The following is a 25,825-nucleotide window of genomic DNA, read 5'->3' as shown; positions in this document are numbered from 1 at the left end:
GAATAAATTTCATGTATCCCCAGTGAAAAAGAGTGAAAATAACTTGAAAGTCAAATGCTTTTTCAGGGGGCCCCTGGGTGGCTGGTAAGTTGAGCACCTGCCTTTGGCTCGGATCATGATCCCAGCCAGGGTCCTGGGACTGAGCCCCCTGACGTGCTCCCTGCTCAACGTAGAGCCTGCTTCTCTCTCTGCCTCTGCCTGCTGCTCTGCCTTCTTGTGCTCTCTCTGTTAAAAAAATAAATAAAATCTTAAAAAAATTATTTTTCAGGGAAACCAATGACCAGTAATTAGGTATTCCAACAAAGAAACACTTGATACTACTTTTTAAAACATTATTTATGATGATACATTTTTGTTCTATAAGTATTGCAGTATTTTCCTGCCACATTCGTCTTGTACCATTACTCTAGACAATAATAATTATATTAGGTATTGAGTGTCTCTTTGTACCCTAACAGCTCCTTTTGTTTGGCTAAGGCCACAGGAATTTGAAGTTAGAGTGTGTAATCTAAAGGTGACAGAGACACCTTCAGATTTCTCAACATCAAAACATCAAGAAGTAAAAAAAAAAATCAAGAACTTTATTACTTAAGAAGAGGAGAATCAAGAGGATTCCTCTACACTTGTTACTTTTGGAGATATAAAAATAAATAAGATGATGAGGCTGTGGGATTACTCTGATTTTTCAACTTAATTAGCTTTTATTGGTATATAATATACATACAAAAAATGTACCAACGTTAAGAGTATGATTTGGTGAGTTTTGATACATTCGGTTGTATAACCACCACCACCATCAGGATATAATACATTGTCATCATCCCCAGAGTTTCCTCATGTCCTCTGAGTCAATCTCCAAACCTCCAACTCTTGGTAGACATGCAACTCCTTTGTTATTACAATTTTGTCATTTTAAAAAATTTCATATGAATAGAATCATGTAGATCATGAAGTGTGTCACTGTAAAGACATAGCATAATGCTTTCAAGATTCATCCTGAGTTCAACCTTTTCCAGTAGTGAATAATAATCTCTTATGTAGGTATAACAAAATATGTGTATCTGTTCACCATACAATGGACATTTTAACTGTTTGTAGTCTGAGGCTACATTAAGAGTAAACATTCATGAACATTTAACTTCAAAGTTTTGGTTTGTTTTTGTTTTTTATTTTGTGGAGATAATAACTGTATATCTATCTATATCTATATCTGTATCATCTTTTTTTTCCCTAAAGTAACACCTAGGATTAGAATTGCAGGGACACAAGAAATTGTCATATTGTTTTTTAAAGTGGATGTGATATTTTACATTTCCACTAGCAATACACGTATGTAATTTTTAGTTGCTTTATCTTCTCTTCTGCTCTTGAAATTGTCAGTTTTTTTTTTTAATTTCAGCTATTTTAGTGGGTGTGTAAAGGTATGTCATTGTGTTTTTTATTTCCATTTGCCTAATCATTATTGCTGTGTAGCCTCTTTGTGTACACTTATTTATTTGCATATCTCCTTTGGTGAATATGTCCAAATCTTTCCCCATTTTTCAACTGTAATTTATTTTTTTAAATTATAGAGTTGCAGTGTTCTTTGTATATGCCACATGCAAGTCCTTTATCAGATACATATTTTGGAAATACTATCATGTATGTAACCTTCCCTTTTATTTTTTTTAAATGCTATATCTGAAGAACAATTTTAAAAATTTTTGAAGTCCAACTTAGCATTGTTTATGAGTTATGTTTCTTATTTTTATCTGAGAAATCTTTCTTTTTCTCAAGGTCACAAGAATTTTATTTCATTCCAGAAGTTTTAAAAATGTTAGTCCTATTAATTAGATATAGTGTGACTTTAAGGAAGTTTGGTTTATTAGCCTTGCATATGAATATCCAATTGTTGTGCAGCACTTGTGGAAAAGACTATCCTTTCCTTTCTGAATTACCTTGATATCTTTGTTGAAACCAACTAGCCATATATGTGTTTATATCTGTTCTTTTGATTCTAGCTCATGGATCTGTATGTCTATCTTTATACAAGTAAAGTAAATCTTGAAAGCAGATAGTTTAAGTCTTACACATCTGTTCTTCTTTGTCAAAAATTTTTTTTTCTTTAAGACTTTGTTTGTTTATTTGTCAGATTGAGAGAGAGAGAGAGAGAGAGCACAAGCAGGGGGAGCAGCAGAGGGAGAGAGAGAGAGAGAAGCAGGCTCCCCGCTGAGCAGATAGCCAGATGTGCAGCTCAATGCCAGGACCTGAGCCAAAGGCAGTTGCTTAGCCAACTGAGCCACCCAGGGGGCCCTGTCAAAATTGTTTTTAACTATTCAAGAGTCTTTGAATTTCTGCATATATTTAGAATTTACTTGCCAACTTCAATGAATAAACCTATTAGAAATTGAATTGAGATTGCCAGTTTCAACAAATAAGTCTATTGATCAATTTGGGGACATCAGTTTGGGAAAATCAATCAGGGGATAATCTCATGTCATCTGATCAATAAACATGTATCTCCATTTATTAAGTCTTTTTAAATTGGTCTCTTTTGTCATTTGATTTGTAATTTTCAGTGTAGAGAAGCACATATTTGCTTCAATTTATCCATAAGTTGTATTTTATGCTGCTGTTGATATTTTGATTTCTATGATAGATGTTTGTGTGTGTTTTGTTTTGTCACTGTTGTTCTATAGCCTTTGACCTTGATAGTTTACATATAAATTCTAGTAAGTTTCAGTAGGTTATTAAGGATTTTCAGCATAAACAATTATGTGATCTGTTAAAAAAGAAATTTTTACTTTCCCCTTTCTAATCTGTTTGTCTTTTGTTTCTTTTTCTTGCCTTTGGCTCTGGCTACCAGTGTAATGTTCAAAAGAATTGATGAGAGCAGTCATTCTTGTCTTGTTTATGGTCATTTACTCTTTTACCATTAAGTATAAGTATAAGGTCATAAGTATAAGGTCAGCAGTAGGACTTTTGTAGAAGTTTTTTTCAGAATGACAAAGTTTCTTACAATCTTTAGTTTCCTGAGAGCTTTTATCATGAATGACTGATCTTTCAGAGAAAACTTTCAGTTTTTCATCAATGAAGTGTTAAATTAGCTCTAGAAAAAAAAAATGTTCACTTTTAACTTGAGGAAATTTTTTTCTGCTTTTGGTTTGCTGTGAGTTTTTGTTACCAATGGGTGCTGAAATTTGCCAAATGCTTTGGCAAATGCTTTTTGCTGAAGTTCACAAATTTTGGTATATTGTAATGCTTATTAATTTATTGCTTCTCATCCTGTATCCACCCTTCTTTGTTCTACTTTAGGAAACAGAAGATGAACCTGTAAAAATTTCCCTTTGATGAATGACATGAAGTTAGCTTTGTCAGTAGTGGGCTCTAGTAGAACACTGAAAAAAAAAAAAAAGAAATAGTCTTCATTCTCATTTTTCTCCTTCAGCAACAAGGGATGTGAGGGAGGCCTGATGATGCTTAATCATCAGTGAATTTCTCCAGCACTCATGTGGGCTCTTTCTGGGGGGACACCTCCATACTGCCAGCACCCAGTGGGGGTCTTCTGCAGAGAAGATGACACACTCCATGACCCCAGTGAATTCTCTTGGTCTGCTGATAGTGGATCAACTCTGGCTCATTGGCCCTCTACAGTAAATTCCTTGGCCATCATATAGGCTCTTTCTTTCAACCAGCCCTGACCAGCCAGCACAGTTTGGCTCATTTTATTGTCTTTAAACTGGGAATCCTGATAGAACAGCTCCAGACTATCTTCATTCTCTGCTGAGTTTCTTGAACACTTAGTGGCTCCTCTTACTGACTAGCTTTGGATTCAACCTCTTGCAAATTTGTTTGCCATTGGCAGGTTGCGGTTTCCTATGGCATATTCTCTCCAATAAGGTCTTAAATTTACACTCGTGTTATGGGAGATGGATTTCTTCCCAATTTTAAGCTTTTTCCTTGTGGATTCTCCCTCAGCTTTGAGGTAGGAAAAGGTTTCTGCATTGGCTATTCCTCTATTCTATAGTTAATCACCGTTTACTAGTTAATCATTCTTTACATTGAATTTTGTCTATTCAGTATATTTCTGTGATTTCTAGCTATTGATTGGAACTGGATCGAATACACTTGTGTTTTTATTTTCTTTCAGTTTGAAATATTTTCTAATTTCCTCTGTAATTTTTTTCTTTGACAAAAAGGGTATTAAAAAGTATGTTGTTTTAGTTTCATGTATTTAGGGATTTTCAGGATAACTTCATGTTATTGAATTCTAGTTTAATTTTGTTGTGGTCAAAGATCATATTTTATATGGTTTCAATCTTTTTTATTGTGGTAAAAACATATAACATGATATCTAACTTATTAACAAATTTCTGAGTGTATAGTACAGTATTGTTAACTCTATGCACATTTTTATAGAGCAGATCTCTAGGACATTTTCATCTTGCATGACTGAAACTCTATATCCATTATATAGTAATTGCCATATCCCCCAGCCATCCAGGCCCTGGTGACCACGATTCTACTTTCTGTTCCATGAATTTAACTACTTCAGATACCTTATAAATGGAATCATGCTGTATTTGTCCTTCTGCAACTGGCTTATTTCACATAACATAATGCTCTCCAGGCTCAGCCATGTTGTCAACATCAGCAAGATTTCCTTTTTTTGATGGATGAATAACACTCTATTGTACCTGTGTACCACATTCTACATTTTTTTCTTTTTTTTGTTCATCTGTTGACAGACACTTAAGTTCTGTCTATATCTTGACATTGTGAACAATCCTTCAAGGAACAAGGGAGCAGAAGTATCTCTTCAAAATTCTGATTCAGTTCTTTCAGGTAAATCCCAAATGTTGGATTGTTGGATCATATAGTAGTTCTATTTTTTACTTTTTTGAGGAAATTTCATACTGTTTTACGTAGCAGCTACACCATTTTACAATCCTACTGATAGTGTACAAAGACTCCAATTTCACCACATCCTCACCAAAACATGTTATTTTCTGTTCTTTTTTTTTTTTTATGACCATCCTAATATGTACTGGTGGGGGTGATATCTCATTATAATTTTGACTTGTATTTCCTTGATGACTAGTGATGTTGAACATCTTATACAAATTGACCATTTTATGTCTACTTTAGAGAGATGTCTTTTCAAATCCTTTGCCCAGGGGTGCCTGGGTGGCTCAGTGTGTTAAAGCCTCTGCCTTCAGCTCAGGTCATGATCTCAGGGTCCTAGGATCGTGCCCCACATCAGGCTCTCTGCTCAGCAGGGAGCTTGCTTCCTCCTCTCTCTCTCTCTGCCTGCCTCTCTGCCTAATTGTGATCTCTCTCTGTCAAATAAATAAATAAAATCTTTTAAAAAAATCCTTTCCCATTATTTAATTCATAGGTGTTCCATATGCATTTTGGATATTAGACCCTTATCGAATATATGGTTTGAAAATATTTTCTCCCTTTATGTATGTTGTCTCTCACAGAAGACTTTTTAGTTTGATATAGCTCCACTTGTCTATTTTGTTTTATTGCCCATGCTTTTGGCACATTATCCAGGAAATCATTGGTAAGATCAATGTTATGAAGAGATTCCTTTTTGTTTTGTTTTCTTCTAGGAATTTGATAATTTTAGATATATCTATATATCCTTCATCAAGGATATTTGTTGATAATTTTCTTATATATCTTTGTCCAGCTTTGTTATCAGGATGAATGCTTGCCTCACAAAATGAGTTTGGAAGAATTCCTTCTGTTTTTTGGAAGAGTCTGGCAGGGATTGATGTTAATTCTAAGTTAATGTTTCATAGAATTCTCCAGTAAAGCCATTTGATCTAGGGCTTTTCTTTGTTGGGAGGATTTTTTTTTTAATGACTCAATCTTCTTATTAGTTATAAGTTTCTTTAGATTTTTCTTTCTTCATGATTCAGTATATTCAGTATATTCAGATTCGGTATATTTTATGTGTCTATGTTTTTTGGCATTTAATTGTTCACAGTAGTCTCATAATTATTTTAAATTTTTGACATTGCAATGTCATTTGACATTGAAATGTCTCATCCTTATTTTTGATTTTATTTACTTGAAATTTCTTTTTTCTCAATCTATATGGTTCTTCTCAATTTTTCAATTTTATCTTTTTAAAAAATTGACGTTTTATTTATTTTTTGTTGTTGTTTTTCTTTTTCATTTATTTATGCTTTCATCTTTATTTTTTTTTCTCTCTAATAATTTTGGGGACTCATTTGTTCTTCTTTTTCTAGTTCCTTGTGGTGTAGAGTTTGGTTGTTTATTTGGGATCTTTCTTCTTTTTTAAATGTAGACATTTACCATTATATACTTCCTTGTTAGTAATGCTTCTGCTATATCCTATCTTTTGTCATGTTGTGCTTTTGTTTTTGTCTCAAAAATTTTTTTATTTCTCTTTTTATTTCTTTTTTGACTCATTAGTTGTTCAGGATTGCATTATTTCACTTCTGCGTGTTTGTGGAAGTTTCCACATATTTGTGTAGTTTCATTTCCTGTGGTGAGAAACAGGAAGCTTGGTATCATTTTAATTTTCTTAAATTTGTAAACTTTTTTTATGAGGCTAACATGCTTTTGAAAATTTTCTGAATGCACTTGAGAAGAATGTGAATTCTGTTGCCATTGGGCGAAATGTTCTGAAGGGGTCTTTTGGGTCCATTTTTTCTATAGTGTTGTTGAGCCTTCTGCTTCCTTATTTATCTTCTGTCTAGTTGTTCTATTACTAAAAGGGTATTGAAATCTACTAGTATTGTGTTGCTTTCTATTTCTACCTTCAATTTCTGTCAATTTTCATTTCATATATTTGGTTTTTTATATGTTTATAGTTGCTATATCTTTTTAGTAAGTTGACCCTTTTATTAATATATAATTCCCTTCTATGTCTCCTGTAAACATTTTTGACTTAAAGATTATTTTGTCTAGAAGAAATGTGACCACTCCTGCTCTCTTTTGTTGACCATTCGCATGGATTATTTTATTTTATCCCTCACATTCAGCCTATATGTGTTTTTAAATCTAATGTGAGTTTCTTGGGTCACCTGGGTGGCTCATTTAGTTAAGCATCTGACTCTTGATTTCAGCTCAGGTCATGATCTCAGGGTCCTGGCATTGAGCCCCACCATGGACTCCATCCTCAGCAGGGAGTCTGCTTCTCTTCCTCTCCCTCTGCCTGTACCCACTGCTCTCTTTCTCTCTTTCTCTAAAATAAGTAAATAAAATCTTTTAAAAAATAAAATGCACCTCTTGTAAGCCATATACCGTTAGATCTTGGTTTTGCCTTTTTCTTTTTTAAATCCATTCGGTCACTCTTTATCTTTGGATTGGAGAACTTAATCCGTTCGCATTTAAATTAATTACTGATGGTAAAGACTTAATATTGCCATTTTGTTGTTTTCTATTAGTCTTGTAGCATTTTTTCGTCCTTCTTTCCTTGCTCTTTTTCTTGTTGCCTTTGAGTTTCGCTGATTTTTATTTTATTTTATTTTACTTTTTTGTATTAACATGCTTTGATTCCTTTCTTATTTTGTATATCTCCTAAAGGTATTTTCTTTGTGGTTACCCTGGGGCTTACATAAAGCATTTTATATTTGTAATAACATATATTTGTCTGATAATGTCTTAAATTCAATGAAATGCAAAAACTCTACTCTTTTATTCCCTCCCTGTACTTTGTTATTGATGCCACAAATTACATCTTTTTCTATTGTGTATCTATTAGTTATAATTGCTTTTATAGTTATAATTATCTTTTATAATTTTGTCTTTTTAATTATATACCAGAGTTAAAAATGATTTGCTCCCCACCATTGCAGTATTACACTATCCTATATTTGTTACTATATTTGCCTTTACCAGCAAGTTTTACACTTTCATGTATTTTCATGTCGTTATCTAATCACCTTTCATTTCAATTTGAAGGACTCCCTTTAGCATTTCTTGAAAGGCAGATCAAGTGTGATGATTTCCTCAGTTTTTGTTTTTTTTTTATGGGAAAGCCTTTATTTCTCCTTCATTGTTGAAGGCAGTTTTGCTAGCTATAGTATTTTATGGATAGTTTTTGTTTTAGCACTTTGAATATATCATCCCACTCCCTTCTATCCTGCATGGTTTCTGTTGAAAGTCTGCTTATAGTCTTTCTTTTTTTTTTTTTTTTTTTAAGATTTATTTACTTATTTTTTGAGTGAGAGAGAAAGGGTGTTTGGGGAAAGGCAAAGGGAAAGAGAGAGAGAAACCCAAGCAGATCCTCTGCTGAGCATAAAGCCTGATGCAGGGCTTGACCTCATGATCATGCAATTAAAGCTGAGAGTCTGACACTTACCCAACGGGGCCACCTAGGTGCCCTAATATGCTTATAGTGTTATGGAGGCTGCCTTATACATAACAAGTTCCTTTTTTCATGCTTCCTTTAAAATTCTCTTCATTTTTGACTTTTAATTATTTGGTCGCAATGTGTTTCAATGTAGTCTTCTCTGAATTATCTCCTGTTTGGAATCCATTAGCCTTTTGGATCTAGATGTTCATTTCCTTACCCAGTTTAGGAAGTTTTTTGGGCCATTATATCTGCAAATAAGCTTTCTTCTCCTTTCTCTCTCTTCTTCTTCTAGGACTCCCATAATCAGTATATTGCTCTGGCTGGTGCTGTCCCATAAGTCTCTTAGACTGTCTTAACTTTTATTCATTCTTTTAACTTTTGCTCCTCCACTAGATAATTCAAAATGGTTCACTGATTCTTTCTTCTGTTTGATCAAGTTTGTTGTTGAACCCCTCTACCAAATTTTTAATTCACATATTGTATTATCACTTCTATAACATCCCTGATTTTTAAAAATACTTTTTCTTTGTTAATATTCCATTTTTATTCATGTATTGTTTTGCTGGACTCATTGAGCATCTTTATGACATTTATTTTAAATTTGTTGTCATATAATTCCTATATCTCTGTTTCTTTAGTTTTGTTTTCTGGAGATATATTCGGGGAGGGGCACGTTTTACTATTTTGCTTTGTTTTGTTTTGCTTTTTTTTTTTTTTTTGTACGCCTTATTACTTTGTATTAGGATCAACCACCTCTCCCAGTCTCTACAGACTGTGTTAGTATAGGGAAATATCTTCACTAATCAGCCCAGCTAGGGATTCTGGGGGCTTCTCAAAACTTTTCTATGAATATGTCCTCTTGGACTTGTGTGTTTATTTCCAGTTAAAGAGGTTTTACAAGCTTCTTTTTCTTAGAGGGTATAAATCCTCACTCCCTCTGTTATCTATTTGTGGTACTACAGGTTCTCTAAAGCTGCTGTAGGTTGCCCAGCTGTTTTTTGTTCTCAGCAGTCCCCAGATGTCTAGAGTACACTGGATCCTGTCAACACTCTGAGTTGGAAAACTTAGAAACCAGTCCCTCACATGGCACCTCTAAAAGTCAGAATACTATAAAAACACTCCCCTCTTCCCTTTTCCCCCTGAGAGTAAAGCAGCTAAGCTGTATTTTCCTCTGTATGCTGTACTATGTGCTCTTTGGAGCAGCAGTTAGCCACCTATTGGTCCCTAGTCATTTATACTAGTTCAGTGCTCTGAGACATAGTGAGAGAGAAACCAGTTCTTTGGGCAGCACTCCCACCCCAACCTGGAATATTAGATGAATGTTTCAACTCTTTTCCTCCCCAGGGAGAATCCAGGAGTTGGGCTTTTTCTCCCACTCATTCCACACTGAGCCCTGGATAAGGACTATGACAAGGAAGTATGTACTAATACAAACTATCACTTTTTTTCTCAGTGGCCCCTGAGCTGCCATCCTTTTCTGTCAGCACTTAGATTCAGGCAAAGCAGGTACTATTCCCTCAGGTAGTCCCCTGAAAAGTCTAAACATCATATGTATGTTTCAGTCTTCTTTTTCTCATCCCAGGGAGAAGCAAGGAGTTGGGAGTTTCCCCTCAATCACTATGCTGTGCTGATAGGAGGAGCTCTGATGAGTGAGTGACACACATTTTTCTAGCAGTTTTGTGTGGCTTGTTTCATGTTCCTCTGGAATGCAGAAGCCTCTTAACTAGCTTTTGGATTTCTAATAAAGGGAATTGGCCTATGTATAATTGTTGAATTGGTATCTCCATGAAAGAAAAATAGTCTGGTGCTTCCTGTTCTGCCATCTTGTTGATGTTCTCTGATTTCAATCTTTTTAAAATTACTTAAAAACTTATTTTTGTCCTAGATTATGGACTATGTTTTATGCTTTGTGAAATTAGTGGCATTGTACTGTCTTTGGGAACCTTGTTCTATAAATATCAATTAGATCAAATTGTTAGATAGTAGTACTCAGGTTTTCTGTATGCTTGCTGATTTGCTATCTATTCTTTTTACCAGTTATGAGACAATAGTGTTGAAATTTGTAATTTTTTTTTTTAAAGATTTTATTCATTCATTTGACACAGAGAGATCACAAGTAGGCAGAGAGGCAGGCAGAGAGAGAGAGAGGAGGAAGCAGGCTCCCCGCGGAGCAGAGAACCCGATGCAGGACTCGATCCCAGGACCCTGAGATCATGACCTGAGCCGAAGGCAGTGGCTTAACCCACTGAGCCACCCAGGCGCCCGAAATTTGTAATTTTTAATTGTGCAGTTTTCTACTTTTACTTCTTGAGGTTTTGTAGTTATTTTGTAGTTATATATAGACACATTTAGGATTATTATGTATTCTTATTGAATTGACTCATTTTTTATTTTTAAATGAAAGGCCCTTCTATTTGACTCTTTCTTTTTTTAAATTTTTTTTTATTTTTGATGGAGAGAGAGAGGTGGAGGGAAGGTGCAAAGGGAGAGGGAGAGAGAAAATCTTAAGTAAGCTCCATGCCACTCCCAGAGCCCACCAGGGCTGAGTCTCGCAACCCTGAGATCATGATCTGATCTGAAATCAAAAGTCAGATTCTTAACTGACTGAGCCACCCAGGCTCAGTCAATATATCAACATGTTCAGATAAATTATAGTTAATGTAATTTTTGATGTGGAGAAGTTTAAATCTGCCATCTTGCTATTTGTTTTCTATTTATTATATCTGATTTTACTTCTCTTTTTCTCTTTCTCAATCTTTTAAGATAATTGAGTTTCTTTTATGATAAAGTTTTATCTTTATTTTTGTCTTATTAGCTACAACTATTTGCTTGTTTTTTTTTCTATTTTCTGTTTTTTCAGTGGTTGCTCTAGGATTTATAATATAAATCTTTAAATTTTTATAGTCTATCTTCAAACAGTATTATGCCATTTCATTCATATATATATATATATATATATATATATATATATATATATAGTGTGTGTGTGTGTGTGTGTGTGAGAAAATTCCAACAGTTTCCTCGATTTTCCCTCCCCTTTCTGGTGTGCTATGTTTATCATATATTTTCTTTCTATGTATTTTAAAACCCACATTGCTTTCTTTATTAACAATATAGTTATATGTATCTTTTTTATTTATTTTGTAATTTTTTAAAAAAAGATTTTATTTATTTATTTGACAGACAGATACATAGCTGGAAAGGGAACACAAGCAGGGGAAGTAGGAGAGGGAGAAGCAGGCCTCCCGCTGAGCAGGGAGCTAGACGCAGGGCTTGATCCCAGGACCCCAGGATCATGACCTGAGTCGAAGGCAGACATCTAATGATGGAGTCACTCAGGTGCCCCAGTTACCTGTATTTTAAAGATATTAAACCATGAGAAAAATCTCTTATGTATTTACCCATATATTTTATCATTCCTGGCACTCTTCTTTCTTTTGGATGTTATCATCTGTTATAATCTCCTTCCACTTGGAAAAATTCATTGACATTTCTTTTTCTTCCTTTTTTTAAAGATTTCTTTATTTACTTTAGAGAGAGAGCACACATGTGTGTGAAAGTCAGGGGAGGGCAAGAGGTAAAGAACCTTTAAGCAGACTCCCAGCTGAGCACAGAGCCTGAAGTGGGGCTAGATCCCACAATCCATGAGATCATGACCAGAACTGAAACAATAGTGGCTGCTCAACCAACTGAGCCACCCAGGTGCCCCTCATTGACTTTTCTCATAGGGCGAGTCTGGAGGTGGCGAACCCTTAGCTTTTTAATGCCTGAAAAATTCTTTATCTCATCTTTTATTTAGAAATGTATTTGCTGGGTATGGAATTCTAGGCTGACATTTTTCTTCCTAATACTTTTTTGCTGGCTATGGAATTCTAGGCTGACATTTTTCCTCCTAATATGTATTATTTATGAGAATTATGGTCATTCTTAATTTTGTCATTCTGTACACAATGTGTTTTACTTCTCAGGCTCCTTTTTATATTTACTGTCTATTACACTTTTCGGCAGTTTGATCATGATGTTCTCTGGGGTGTATGTGTGGGCATGTGTTTTATTTTTTCACTATCCTTCTTATTCACTGAGCTTCATAGCCATTATTGTTAGGTGCTAACATTCTTTGGTTTGTTATTGTTGATATTTTCTAAATTTTTCCTGTTGTGTTTTGATATCGTCCTTGATGTAAGAGTTCTTAAGAGAAAACTAAATGTCAAATCAACTTGAATTTATCATTGTCCTATCATTGTTATTTATTTAGGCATCTTCAAGCAAAGTTAAATCTTAGCCCTTCCAAATAAAATCAGAATTTAGTTGCTATCAACATGCACATGCATGTGCACACACACACACACACACGCACACGCACACCAAAAAACTGCTTACGTAAATCTTTGGTAGTGAATTTGGCATGCCTATCCATGTGTTTATTGGCCTTTTGGAGTAGAATAGCCAAGTATGTACTGGGTATATTTAAGGAGAATGAGAAGGTCTGAGTATTTTCCCATAAATTTTTTCTCTACCTGATATTGTTCTTTCTTTCTCTCCTCTTTCTCTGTCTCCTTTTTCCTTCCTGTTAACTGACAATTCTTTTCTACTGTTCTCTTTGGCTCAAGTTGCTGTTCCTTTATAAGCAAAAATTCAGATGGAAGAAATACTTTTCAAACACCTATCACTCATTCATACTTGTGAGAGTCTGAGTAAAGTATATGCGTTTAAAGATTAAAGTGCTGTGCTAGTTGTGACTGAAGAATTTGTTGGTAGCAAATGAGGAGAAAAAATACATTTATGTTTGCCTAGCATTATGCCTATTGATCCAGTTCAAAACTGGCGTACTTTATCAAATAGCATAGCACTTGACGCTGTCCATGTTTATTAAATATCTGTTGGATGAAAAAATATATCTCTTAATGCTAGGATTTTTCTTCCATTTCTGACATATTCAGTCACTCAATTCATTCTAACTTCCTAAAGATTTTAATAAAAATCTTTTGGGTCCTACCTTTGGAATATTCCTTTGATGGGCATTCTGAAGCTTTTCAAGATAGCATGCACCTAAGTTCCATGTTTCTCTAGTATGTTTAGTCCTTCAACTAATACCAGAGAGCCTAGACTTCTAACTTTGAGCCTTCCCCCCTCCACCTTTTTTTTTTTCATTATCAAAGAAATGCAGGGAAGGAAAAGTACATGCTGTAAAGATGAACATTTAGTTTATTTGTGTTTTGTTTTGTTTTGGCTCTCAATTCCATGTCCTCAGGAGCATCTATTAAAGATCTGTTCTCATGTGATTGTGGAGGAGGTCCACTTCCAGAGTGCTAAAGAGAGTTAGACTGATCTTCAAAGAGTTTATATTATGATGGTTCATCAGATATTTCTATTAGAAACTTCTTTCCTTATCTTTTTTCTCTGTTGTTTGGACAAAAGCAAAACAAAGAAATATTCCCCATAGTTAGAAGAAAGCATAATTTAAGGCACCTGTGAAAAGACCCCATGACAGTTTTTAAATCACAAATGATTTTGACTGTCTTGCTTTTCTTATAAAAATATAGTAATATTATTGACCTGCTATTTGGCATGATTCATACTTATCTGAATTGTCCTCCTAATATATTCCCCTCAAGGAGTAGATCAATATAACTTTTCTGTGGATCTGGACTTAGTCCCATATTAGTCAGGATTTCCCAGAGAAACAGAACCAAAAGGAGGGGTGTGTGTGTGTGTGTGGGGGGGGTGTATGTCAGTTTACTATAAGCAATTGGCTGGTTCGATTATAGAAACTAGCAAGTCCAAAATCTGCAGGTTGAGTGGAAGGCTGTGAACCCAGGATAAGTGAGGCTGCAGTTCCAAATTGAGGGCAGGTGCTATAGAATTCCCTTTTGCTCAGGGAAGGACAGTCTTTTTGTTCTATTCAGGCCTTCAACTGACTGGATAAGGCCCACACACATTATGGAGGGCAATCTGCTTTACGCAAAGTCCATCAGTTTCAGTGTTAATTTCATCCAAAAACACCCTCACAGAAATGTTCAGAATAGCATTGGACCAAATGGTACTCCAGGGCCCAGCCAATCTGACACAGAAAATTAACCATCAGAGTGCTCAAGCAAGCTCCAGCATAATTTTCTTTCCCGGATTCACATATAAAAGAAAAATCAAATGTGAAATGAATGACTGACTTTGCAAAGGATGCCCTACTACAGATTATTCTTCTGGGGGATTACCAAGAATAAGAAATTCCTACACAGAGAGAACTTAGGAGTGAAGTATGTCTGATGAAAAAGTCAGTGCTTAGAATATCCCCAAAGAGCTATAATTTCCTGTAACTCACATCCTCAGAGGTAAAATAAAAAGAAGCTATGTCAGCAGGAAAACTAGATAATTTATACCAGCAACAAAAATTCCTTTATCCTAAGTTCTGTGGTAGCTCACCACACAGATATCTCTTGTCTAGGTAACAGCTGAACTTTGTTCTACAATTCATTTTACAAAGTATCGTAAAAATGTTTTAGACTAAAAAATTTTAATATTTTAGTGAAAGTAGTTATTATAAAGACAAAATTATCTGCATAATCACTCAATTTCTCCACCTCACTTTGCTAATAATATATTTCTCATCATTTCACCAAAGCAAAGTTAATGAAAAACAAAGAAAGCAAACAAACATTTCTTTCTACACTTTTTAAAAAAAGATTATTGTTGTTTAGGTAGAAAAGGACTGTAAGAATTCTCTGGTGGTATATTTTCCTGTTTCATTTAAGTAAGAGGAATACTTGAGAACAGCACAGACCAGTGTTTTTATCATTCAAAAGGGATTACTCTTTTAAAGTATGTTTTGTCCTTTCTTTTTATTTCTGTTTATATTCATAATTTTACATGAATAATGATGGCTATACCTTGGGCCTTTCACTAAAATACCAAAAGCCAGGGCTCTTGGCTGCCTGGGTCCTATTTAGTATATAAATAACTTTGCAAATACGGCTTTTAAATTTTTTAATTGACTAGGGTCATAAAAATAAACCTGGCACCAGAGACTCCTATTGAAAAACTTGATCTTGAACACCAAAAACACCTTATCCAATGAGGCTTTCAAGATAATTCCTTTTATATTTGTCCTCCCCATAAAGGAGTTCCTGTACTGTAGATTATAGGACCCTTGTAGTCCCTAAGGCAAATCTCTGATCTATCAATGTCTGCCCTTAAAAACCTCAAGACGTACAAATCAACCTCCATGTCATCATTAGAGCATTAGTCCTTGACTTCTCATTTTCCAGCTCACTGTTTAGTTTTGTTTTGTTTTTAAATATGTGCTCAGCTTCTTGGGTAGGGCACGGGAAATCTTTGGTCTTTTCGAGATAACTTTGTGTTTTATCATGACTTTTTAGAACTCTAAAGAGCAAGACATCCTTACAGAACTTTTCAAATGAAAGCGAACAATTTAGCTTTATCGCAGTACATCCATCTTTTCACTAAACATAAATCCACTAGTAACTGAAATAAACATATGACATACTAGGATGATATCTTGCCTAATGATTACACAAAGAAGACATACAGAGATAAATGTTAGCCCATGAGGCCACCCGAAGGGGAGGAGAGTGTCCCCGAGGGATGCAAGAACTGTCCTTCTGCATCACGGTTCCACCTGTCCTGCAGCTAATATCCCAAATGGTTGCTTTGTGTTCTGCATTCCCCAATGAAGGAATCAGGAATTCACTAGTTGTCTTTGTGTTTTGATACTGAGCTCCAGAAAACAGTCTAGAGAGTGAAGGCCAGAGTAAATATGGCCCTTATATTTGAAATTAAAGAATGCCAAGTTGGATATAAAATAAAGTACTATGGATCAGAATTGGCCACTGTGCCAGCCTGGAAAATTAAGAAGAGAAGGAGGCTTTGAATCGTCTCTCATTGAGACAGCAGACTTTTCTGCATGTTAGTAAGGGATTGGAATAACGTTGTTGTTGTGTTTTGTTTTGTTTCTAATTCCTTCACTAGGAAGCTTTGCATCATTTTGACCACTGCCGTAATGAGGATTATGCTTGGCAATATTATGGTAACAAACAAGCTATACATTCTCAGTGGTTTAATATACAAAGGTGTATTTCTCATCCATGAAAAGTGTGCCTCACGTTGGAATGCTGTCCTTCATCTGAAAACTTCACCATCTAGAGTACATGGCCTCCAAGGGTGATCTGCCCAAGGAAGAAGGAGCTGGAGCTTTCCTGGGTAGGCTTGATACAGGCATCAATCACTTTCTTCTGTGCACCGGCCAGTTAATAGCTCTGTGCTCCCAATGAACTGCAAGGGAGGCTGGCAAATGTAAGGACTACATTTGGCCAATTGTATGGACTCTTTTTAATGACTAAATGTCTCCATACAGTCACAGACTAGAACTAGATAGTAGGATAATGTGCTTTATTTATAGGGAAACAAGGGAAAAAGATTCATTAACAGTAACTGATGTTTGCTTGTTTACTGGTATTTGTTCCTCACCCAGCTACATGGCATACATAATAGTAGCTATGACTTACTGAGAACTTACTAAACTCCAGGTACCACTGAAAGCACTATACCTTTATCCTCTTATTTAACCCTTCTCTATGCCCTTCTGGTAGGTGTTACTGCTATCTCCATTGTACACATGGGGAAACTGAAGCAGGAAATGTTAAATGACTTGTCCAAAGTTACACGCTGAGTAAGTGGGAGAGCCAATTTTGAACCCAGAAGGTCTTGCTCCAGAGCTAGGTGCTTTGCTTTTTGTGGTTGAAGGTAAAGGGCAACATAAAGCCACTGGAAAAGCAAATCAGCTGAGGTCAGAGGGTTTGTTCTTACTTAGAGCTTGCATTTCTGCAATTAACAGCATTTCCTGGGAACAGTAGCAAATCAGTGGAAGGATTTGTGTGGGTGGTGACCAGATAATGAACAGAGAACATGAAACATGTTTCTACCATTAACTGCCATTTCTCCAAACAAGAGTGTGGATTCAATAAGGAATCCAAAAATAATTTTTTGAAATTAAAATAAACTATTTCCTACCATACTTGACCTCCGTGTGTTGTACCTTAAATGTCTATTAATGTCACCAGGAGTAGAAAATTCATCATTGAAATCGCTTCTTGACATTCTTTCGAAGTTATTCTTCAGTAGAACAAACTGAAAAAGTTACAACTCTCTCCCCTTCATCTTCTGCATTTCACTTACTAACTTTCTCTCTCTCTTCCTTTCTGCAAACATACTCTGTTTCCTAGCTGCTTGCCAAATTTTAATCTATTTTAATAGTCCAGTCTTAGTTACACATAGTTTCTAACTTTTTAAGTCAAACTTTTTGTGCTTTTTTTTAACTAGTAAATTTCACATAATGAGTTTCTATAGTTACGCTTTTTTCTTCAAAGGGAATAGAAAATGTAATTAAGGGTATTATTATCTGTTAAGGATTTTTTCTTTTAAAAGCAATGGAGTTCTGTCATCATATTACTTTGACTTAAACATTTCCTAAAACACTGTATTTTCTCTCAACACACTATAAGAAAAGTCTGCTACGTAGAATAATAGTAAATACATCTTTTCTATGAAAATGAGAGTTTCTGGTTTTCTTTGGACCGTTTAAGTCTACGATTTGATTTGAGCCATGTTTCACTTGCATTGCTTTGTCCAATCTATAATGTTTACATTTATTCCTTAGTATCTTACTACATCATGTTTAAATGTAAACAATTGAGATTTGTTTCCCTCTGTTGGAATTCCTAAATAACAGTTCTACATATTACAACTTTAAAGATGTGTCATGGCAGCTGCAAATAACTTTTAAAAAGAAACTTTGTGCAGCAAACTATCATATTTCATCTACACTCTGGCAAATGGTGCTTGCTTTTTGGCCCCAATTCAGCCTTCATTTTGCAAACCCAACTTCCTGCAGCATGAGAATATACATTTTCCTGGGCCAAATATTCCAAAGTGGACACCAATTTGAGACTCTTAGCATTTTCTAATTTTCCAGCTTTTGGACATATGAACACTGAAAATGCCAGATTTCTGCTATTCGTGCCAAACATTTAGGCTTTGGAGACTGAAAAGTCAAAAGTCTCAATTTTAGCATATAATGCCAGAAGCAAGCTGTCCTTTTGAAACAATTGCTTGCTGGCAGTGGATCAGCCCCATGGTACCACCTTCCTAGGCGATCTCTACGTCATCTGCTCAGTACCCCCAGAATAATCCTTTACTTCTAGCTCTGGAAGGGAAATTGGTAATATGAAGGGGAGAGGCAGGGAGGCTAATGAACATGGACAGTATGGATATTTGATAAAAGAGAAGCTAACATTTTTTTTTAATTTTTTTTTCTTTTTTTCCTTTTTCAGCTAATGTGTGCTTTCCTTTCTCTACTCCATCTTTGGAGGACGGAGAAGTAGTTACTCCTCTCTTCTTCCATCCTTCTTAGTCTGAGTGCTGTAAAAACATAACAGTGTAATGGAATAGAGAGGGACAGAAGGTTTTGGGAGACACTTTCAGACCGGGTAATCAGAATCTCTGAGAGATTGAAGTTTGGAATAAGACCTACACGACAAATATGAAGAAGTCCTGGGAAGTTCTAGGGGAGAAACAGTGGAAATAACTCATTCAAAAATGAGAAAACGATGAACTTACAAGGACTCCGAGGCCTCTGCCTTTGATCGCTAAGTTGGTATCTGTAACATAGGAAGAGACATGCAGGGAGAGTTCTGTGTTTCCAAGGGAAGAAGCTCATTAGGTTTGGGGATATATTGGTTCTCAAATGTTCAGAATACACTCAGGTGGAGATTTTAAGCAGAAAAGTTTTATCAGAATTATGTTTTCAAGAAAATAATTGGTACATGAATTGGTGTAGGGAGACAGAAGAAGATCAGTGAAGCTAGTTGTGAAGCTGTCAAGGTCGTCAAGAGTAAAGATGTAGGTGGGTTGATAGGATAATGACAATGAGGACTGGGAAGAATTAACATTCAATAAATATTGCACAGGTAAAGCTGAGTGGGTTTTCTCTGGCATTACACATGAGAGGTGAGTGAAGGAGAAAGATCAAGGGCTACTCCTCAATTTTTTACCTAAGAAATTTGGAACATAGTGGTGCCACTCACTGGGATGAAGGAAAAGGGGAAAGGAGCAAGGAGGTTTTTTGGGGGGGGGTAGGGGGCGTGGCAAGGGGACTAGAGGGTTATGATTGACGTATTAAGTGAAATACTTAGTAGACTTAAGAGTAGGGATAGAGTTTAGGGGAGTGGTTGTGGATAGCTATAGGAATTTGTGATTCCTTTATTTGAAGCAGAAAATCAGAAAAAATCATTCTAAATATTTTTATGATGACCATACATTTTAATAAATTCCTTAATAATACTCAAAAAATTTAAATTTTTCTAGGGATTTCCTAACCTTTCAGCCGTCCCCTGTTCCTTACCGAGTTTGGGTAATTGTATTGTGATAGTGGTGGAGGGGGTAGGTTCTTTTTGGGCTGCTATCCATTTATCTATTAGTCTTGTCTTTATGTTCTGAAGTAGAATCCTCTGATATGATTTCTTAGTTGGTATAGATATTTAATTAGTCACTCAAATCCTCTTGTTTTTATTTTTTTCTATTATTTCTTTAATCTTTCTGTGATTTTCTATTTTGGGATATTCTGAAACATTCTCCAGTAGAGTAAAACTGTTTGAAGAAGTTATGCATTTTTTACAATGAATTTCAGATCATATGCGTCTTTGCTCAAAGGTAAAAACTGATAGGATTTATCATTATCTCTGGATTAGGAAATGTATAGCTTTATCTTCTACCTGGCAGAAAATCTCTTTTCCTCTATAACTAATATTGTAGTTGTATTCTCCATTATTGAGCTCTATTGAAGATAAGGGTTGAGAATGTCTATAGTTACAATCGATTCCAACTCACTTATTTTGAAGAGCAGGAGATTTAGGTGGGGACAGGTGGCATTATTTGTCCATGATCACACCTAGTTAGGGTCTCCTTTTGTCTTGTCCAGCACCCATTGTACTTTGCTGATTTTCTTGGAAAAACTTGTATTTTATTTAAAAGTTAAAATGGAACCATTAACTATGTGTCAAATGCAAGAATATCTTTTCTCAATTGTTCTTGATTATTTATAATTTTTGCATTTTAGAAGAGTAACTCTGAAAGAAAAGAGCCCAGGAATGGAAGGGTGAGCACACAGAGACTGGACACTTACTTACTTACTGTTTATATTAGTGTGTATAATAGATACTCATAAACACATGGAAGAGATGCATAGAGCAGGCATGTAGCACGGGGCTCAGAGCTTCCGTGCTCTCTCTGAGGGCACCACTCTCCCAGCACGTCCACATATTTGCCAACCTGGAAGCTGTCTGAACCCCGTATTTCTGAGATTTTTTTTTAAAGATTTTATTTATTTATTCGACAGAGAGAGATCACAAGTAGGCAGAGAAGCAGGCAGAGAGAGAGGGGAAAGCAGGCTCCCTGCTGAGCAGAGAGCCCGATGCGGGGCTCCATCCCAGGACCCTGGGATCTTGACCTGAGCCGAAGGCAGAGACTTTAACCCGCTGAGTCACTCAGACGCCCCCAAAGATTTTATTTATTTGAGTGAGAGACAGTGAGAAAGGAAATACAAGCAGAGGGAGTGGGAGAGGGAGAAGCAGGCTTCCCGCTCAGCACGGAGCCCAATGCAGGGCTCTATCCCAGGACTCTGGGATCATGAAGTGAGCCGAAGGCAAAGGCTTTAACCCACTGAGCCACCCAGGCGCCACTACCCTTCTGCTTTTGATGATGTGAGATAATAAAATGCCTATGTGATGAGATGAAGTGAGGAGAATGACATGGGCATTGTGACATAGGGTTAGATGACTGTTGACCTTTTTACAGTAAGTTCGAAGGAGGATCCTCTGCTTCCAGACTGTGGTTGACCACAGGTAACCGACCATGGAAAGCAAAGCCACCAGAGTTACTATGGGAGAAGACTGCTGTATTAAGAAAGATAAGAACTGAAATTTCAACTGGATAAAAGCAATAAAATAAATTTTAATTTGAATGGCAAAAAAGTCCCCAGGCATCAGCCATTCAGACTTCTTAAGCATTTAAGAATTTCTTTGGAAATCTAGTTCTCACAATGAAGCAGGAAGTCAGGGAAAGCTACAAGAGCATCTGTTCTCATGAGATTTTCGGACTTGAATCACAAACTAAAGGAAGTTTGGATAGTTCGGATAAAGTTCAGATACTTATCTGAACGTTAGTGGGGTTATTTAAACCAAACCGAATACAATATACTACAGTTCATCTTCTAAAGACTAAAAATTTATTTAAGAACATTGGCCATAATGGTATTCATACCAAACATTTAGTTACTAACCCTTCATATCTGCTCTACATAATAAAGTTGAAATGAGGATTATACATAGGTTTTCTGCTATCATTACATTTGTTAGAGGCAAAACTAAACTATGTTAATCTATGTTTGCCTGGTGTTCAATAAACCAACATATTCATGCGCATCTTAGTTTTATGGTGATATTCCGGTGAAATTTGCAAGTAAGATCAAAGGTATTAAGGCAGCATTGAGATAACTTTAAATCTTTCCCAGGTACAGATCAATGAGTGTTCTGATTATAATACAAAACAATAGCCTATTGATATTTATGTAGTTAAAGACATTTGTTTTTGACCTACATCAAAAACCAAGGCCAACAAAATGTAGTATAAATTATATATTGGGCTGTATTTCAGTTTGATCCAGGAGAACAGAATAATTCTCTTACATTTGTATAACGTTTTGCTGAACTTGCTCTATACTTTAAAGCAATCAACAGATAATGCACACTCTGGGAAGCAACCCAATGGGAAGTGGGCTTAAATACATGGAATAAAACAGAATTGGGTGAATTTAACTGCATTTTTGGCTTGGCTAACATTTCAAGCCAGTTTTCAAATATCTAGACTCAGTAAAATTCAAAATACACATTGTACGGCTTAATTCTCTTCTCCTTTTAAAACTGATGTGCATTTAATAGGATACCAAATCTGTAAAGCCTTATGCATTTATGGCTAACTCACCATGTACTTCATAAAAAACTCTGCAATGTCCAGAGAGTCAGCAGGTCCTATTGTCCTAAAAAGAAGCTTTTATAAGGAACACCCAGAACAGAAGCCTGAAGCTCTAAATTTATGAAATATTCAAGTCTAAATTGATCGCTAGGGCATTAGGCTCTAAGAAACACTGTCTTCTATGTTGAATTGAATTACATTACAAGAGGAAGGAACCTCTGGCATTGATCGAAACTGAGAAGAGAGGTCCTTTAAGACAGGGTTGCTCTCTCTGAGTCTCTAGGAAGCTTTTTATCTTGGTTCTCAAAAGCCTGGCATCCCAGAAAGTTTTGTTACAGACAAATTAAGCAATTAGGGTTACAGGCAATAGCATTCTTCTGTTCTCACGGAAGAGAAGAGCCTTTAGTATGGTTTAGTTTGTTCCTGAAAGGTCAGGGAAGGGCTAATGCTTCACTTCCTCGCTGCTCTAGTGACCAACAGTTCCATTTCAAAGGATCTTAGGGAAAAAGGGCTAATAGGAAAGGTTAAGGGAAGGCCTGGAAAAGAAGAGGATTGCAGAGAAGAGTCTCCGTAAATCAGTGAGGAAAAGAAAACAAAGCTGGGAATTCGAATTAATGACGTGTTTCTAGGATTCTTTTTTTTTTTTTTTAAAGGACTTATTAAGAAGTGAGGGTTCAGAAAGTGTGGGAGCTTTAGAGATTCAGTAAAGGGATTTAGGATATTACAAATAATTAATTTGTAACCTTTTGTATTAAGGCCTTAAAATATGTTTGAGTGATGACAGGAAAATTGCTATTAAACCTATGCTTTGGGTAGTTATACAGCTGTATTTAATCAAGGCATGGTTCTGTGATTTTACGAAGCATGTATCTGAGGACTTGGGATTGGGAGAATGTCACTAATGTAAATGAAGAAAAGAACTTCAGGGTTAGCAGAAGGTCTGGGCTTCACATTTCTCCTAAAGTATTCAAAATACTCTGATAGCTTTATTTCATCGCTAGATAACATGGCAATAATCAACAGCCACGGTTAGTTGTCACTGATAATGTTTATGAGAATATTTAAACATGATTTTCCCATCCTCCTGACTCTTCCTTTAAATAACTCTCATCTATTTAATTGTTCTGGATGGGACCTGTCACATACAATGTGAAAAATCCTGTAGAAAACTTCAAAGGACGAAGGAAACTAACTGGGAAGAAAAAGGAGGACAAAAATAATATGTGGGGAAGACTTTTGTTCAAGGTTTCGAGAAGCTTAAAAGATAGTAAGAGAATAAGAAATGATGAGAAGTTAGGTGGTCTACAAAATTTAAGGAGACCAAAAGGAATCACTTGAAGAAAAGATAATATCTGAGAAAATAGTTGAAACAGTTCAAAAAATAAAAACTGGCTACTCAATATTTGGATTTTCAATATTAGGATGGACTCTGGTCATTTTTCATTTCAGTTCTGAAAAATTCTCAGATTCTTGCTTCATCTTTTAGTTCTGGTTTTGCTACAATAATGCTGCATAACAAAGAACTCTCAAATTTCAGTTGATACAGAATCAAATGTTTCTCAATTATTCATCTTCACATTCTCAACCAACATTTATTATTTTCCATTAAAAAATTATAGCCATCTTAGTGTGTGTGAAAAAGTGCCATTGTGGTTTTGATTTGCTTTTCCCTAACGAATAATGATATTGAGTAGCTTTCCTTGTCCTTATTTGCCATTTAAAAAAAATTCTTTTTTTTTTTTTTTAAGATTTTATTTATTTATTTGACAGAGAACACAAGTAGGCCGAGAGGCAGGCAGAGAGAGAGGAGGAAGCAGGCTCCCTGCTGAGCAGAGAGCCCGATGCGGGACTCGATCCCAGGACCCTGAGATCATGACCTGAGCCAAAGGCAGCGGCTTAACCCACTGAGCCACCCAGGCGCCCTAAAAAAAATTCTTAAAGAAACATCTATCCAGGTCCTTTGTATGTTTTTAAACTGGCTTATTTGTCTTTTTTACTGTTGAGTTATATAGAGGCTTTTAAATATATTCTGGATTGTAACCCTTATTAGACACATGATTTGTAAATATTTTCTCTCATTCTGTAGGTTTTGTTCTTTTGTGATAATGTCCTTTGAAGCATCCAAGTTTTGGAATTTTAGTTCAATTTATCTATTTTCTTTTGTTGGCTATACTTTTATATCATAACCATGAGATAATTGCCAAATCCAATGCATAAAGACTTTCTCCATTTTTTTCTTCTAAGAGTATTATAGTTTTAGCTATTAAACAAAAGATTGATCTGTTTTGCATTATTTTTTGTGTATGGTGTGAGTCATGGGTCCAAATTCATTCTTTTGCATATGGATATATCTTTAATCACTTTAAATGTCAATGGATTAAATGCACTAATTAAAAGATAGACAGTGTCAGAGTGGATCAAAAAACAAGGCTCACTTAAATGTTGTCTACCAGAAACTCACTTGAAATATAAAAACAAGTGTAGATTAATATTAAAAGCATGGTGAAAGATATACCGTACTAAAATTAATCAAAGGACAGATGAGGTGTCTATTATTTCAGAGAGAGCAAGGTTCAGATTAAGGAAAAGTAACAAAGATAAGAAGGAGCATCACATAATGAAAAAGGGGACAATTCTCCAAGAAGATATAGCAATCTTTAATATGTATGGCTCTAACAGCAGAGCCAGAATACATGATGCAAAACCTCATAGAAACGCAAAAAGAAATATATGAACCCACTCTCATAATTGGAGATTTCATTGCCACTCTATTAGAAGGGCACAGATCTTTCAGATAGAAAATCAAGGAGGATGTCAACTCAGTAGTACCATTAAACAGTTGGCTCTAATGGACATCTATAGACTACTTCCCTCAATAATGGAATTACACATTCCTTTCAAGTTCGCATGGGACATTCTCCAAATTAGACCACATTCTGGACCATAAAATACACTTTAACAAATCTTAAAAAGGAGAAATCATACCAACTATGTTCACAGTCCACAGTGGGAAAAAACAACTCAGAGAATAACCAAGATACCTCTAAACAATATGTGGTTCATAGAAGAAATCGCCGAGTAAATTAATTTTTTTAACTAACTGAAAGTAAAAATACAATTTAACATTTGTGGGTTGCAGTGAAAGCAGTGCTTAAAGGGAAAATTATAGTATTGAAAACATATATTGCAAAAGAAGAACTATTGAGCACCAATAATTTAAGCTTCTACCTTAATAAACTAGAAAAAGAAGGGCACATTAAATCTAAAGTATGTACAAGTAAAGAAATAATAAAAATCGCAATCAAAATCAATAAATTTAAAAAGTGGAAATCAAGAGAAAGTCAACAAAACATAAGGCTGGTTTTTTGAAGAGATGAAAAAAAGCTATAAGCCTCTAGTCAAAAATTAAGAAAAAAAGAGAGAAGACACAAATTGCTAATATCAGAAATAAAAGGAACATCATTATAG

This window comes from Mustela erminea, chromosome 17 (genome assembly GCF_009829155.1).
Source record: "Mustela erminea isolate mMusErm1 chromosome 17, mMusErm1.Pri, whole genome shotgun sequence".
In the NCBI taxonomy this organism is placed as follows: Eukaryota; Metazoa; Chordata; class Mammalia; order Carnivora; family Mustelidae; genus Mustela; species Mustela erminea.
Note: the sequence above shows the minus strand (reverse complement) of the source record.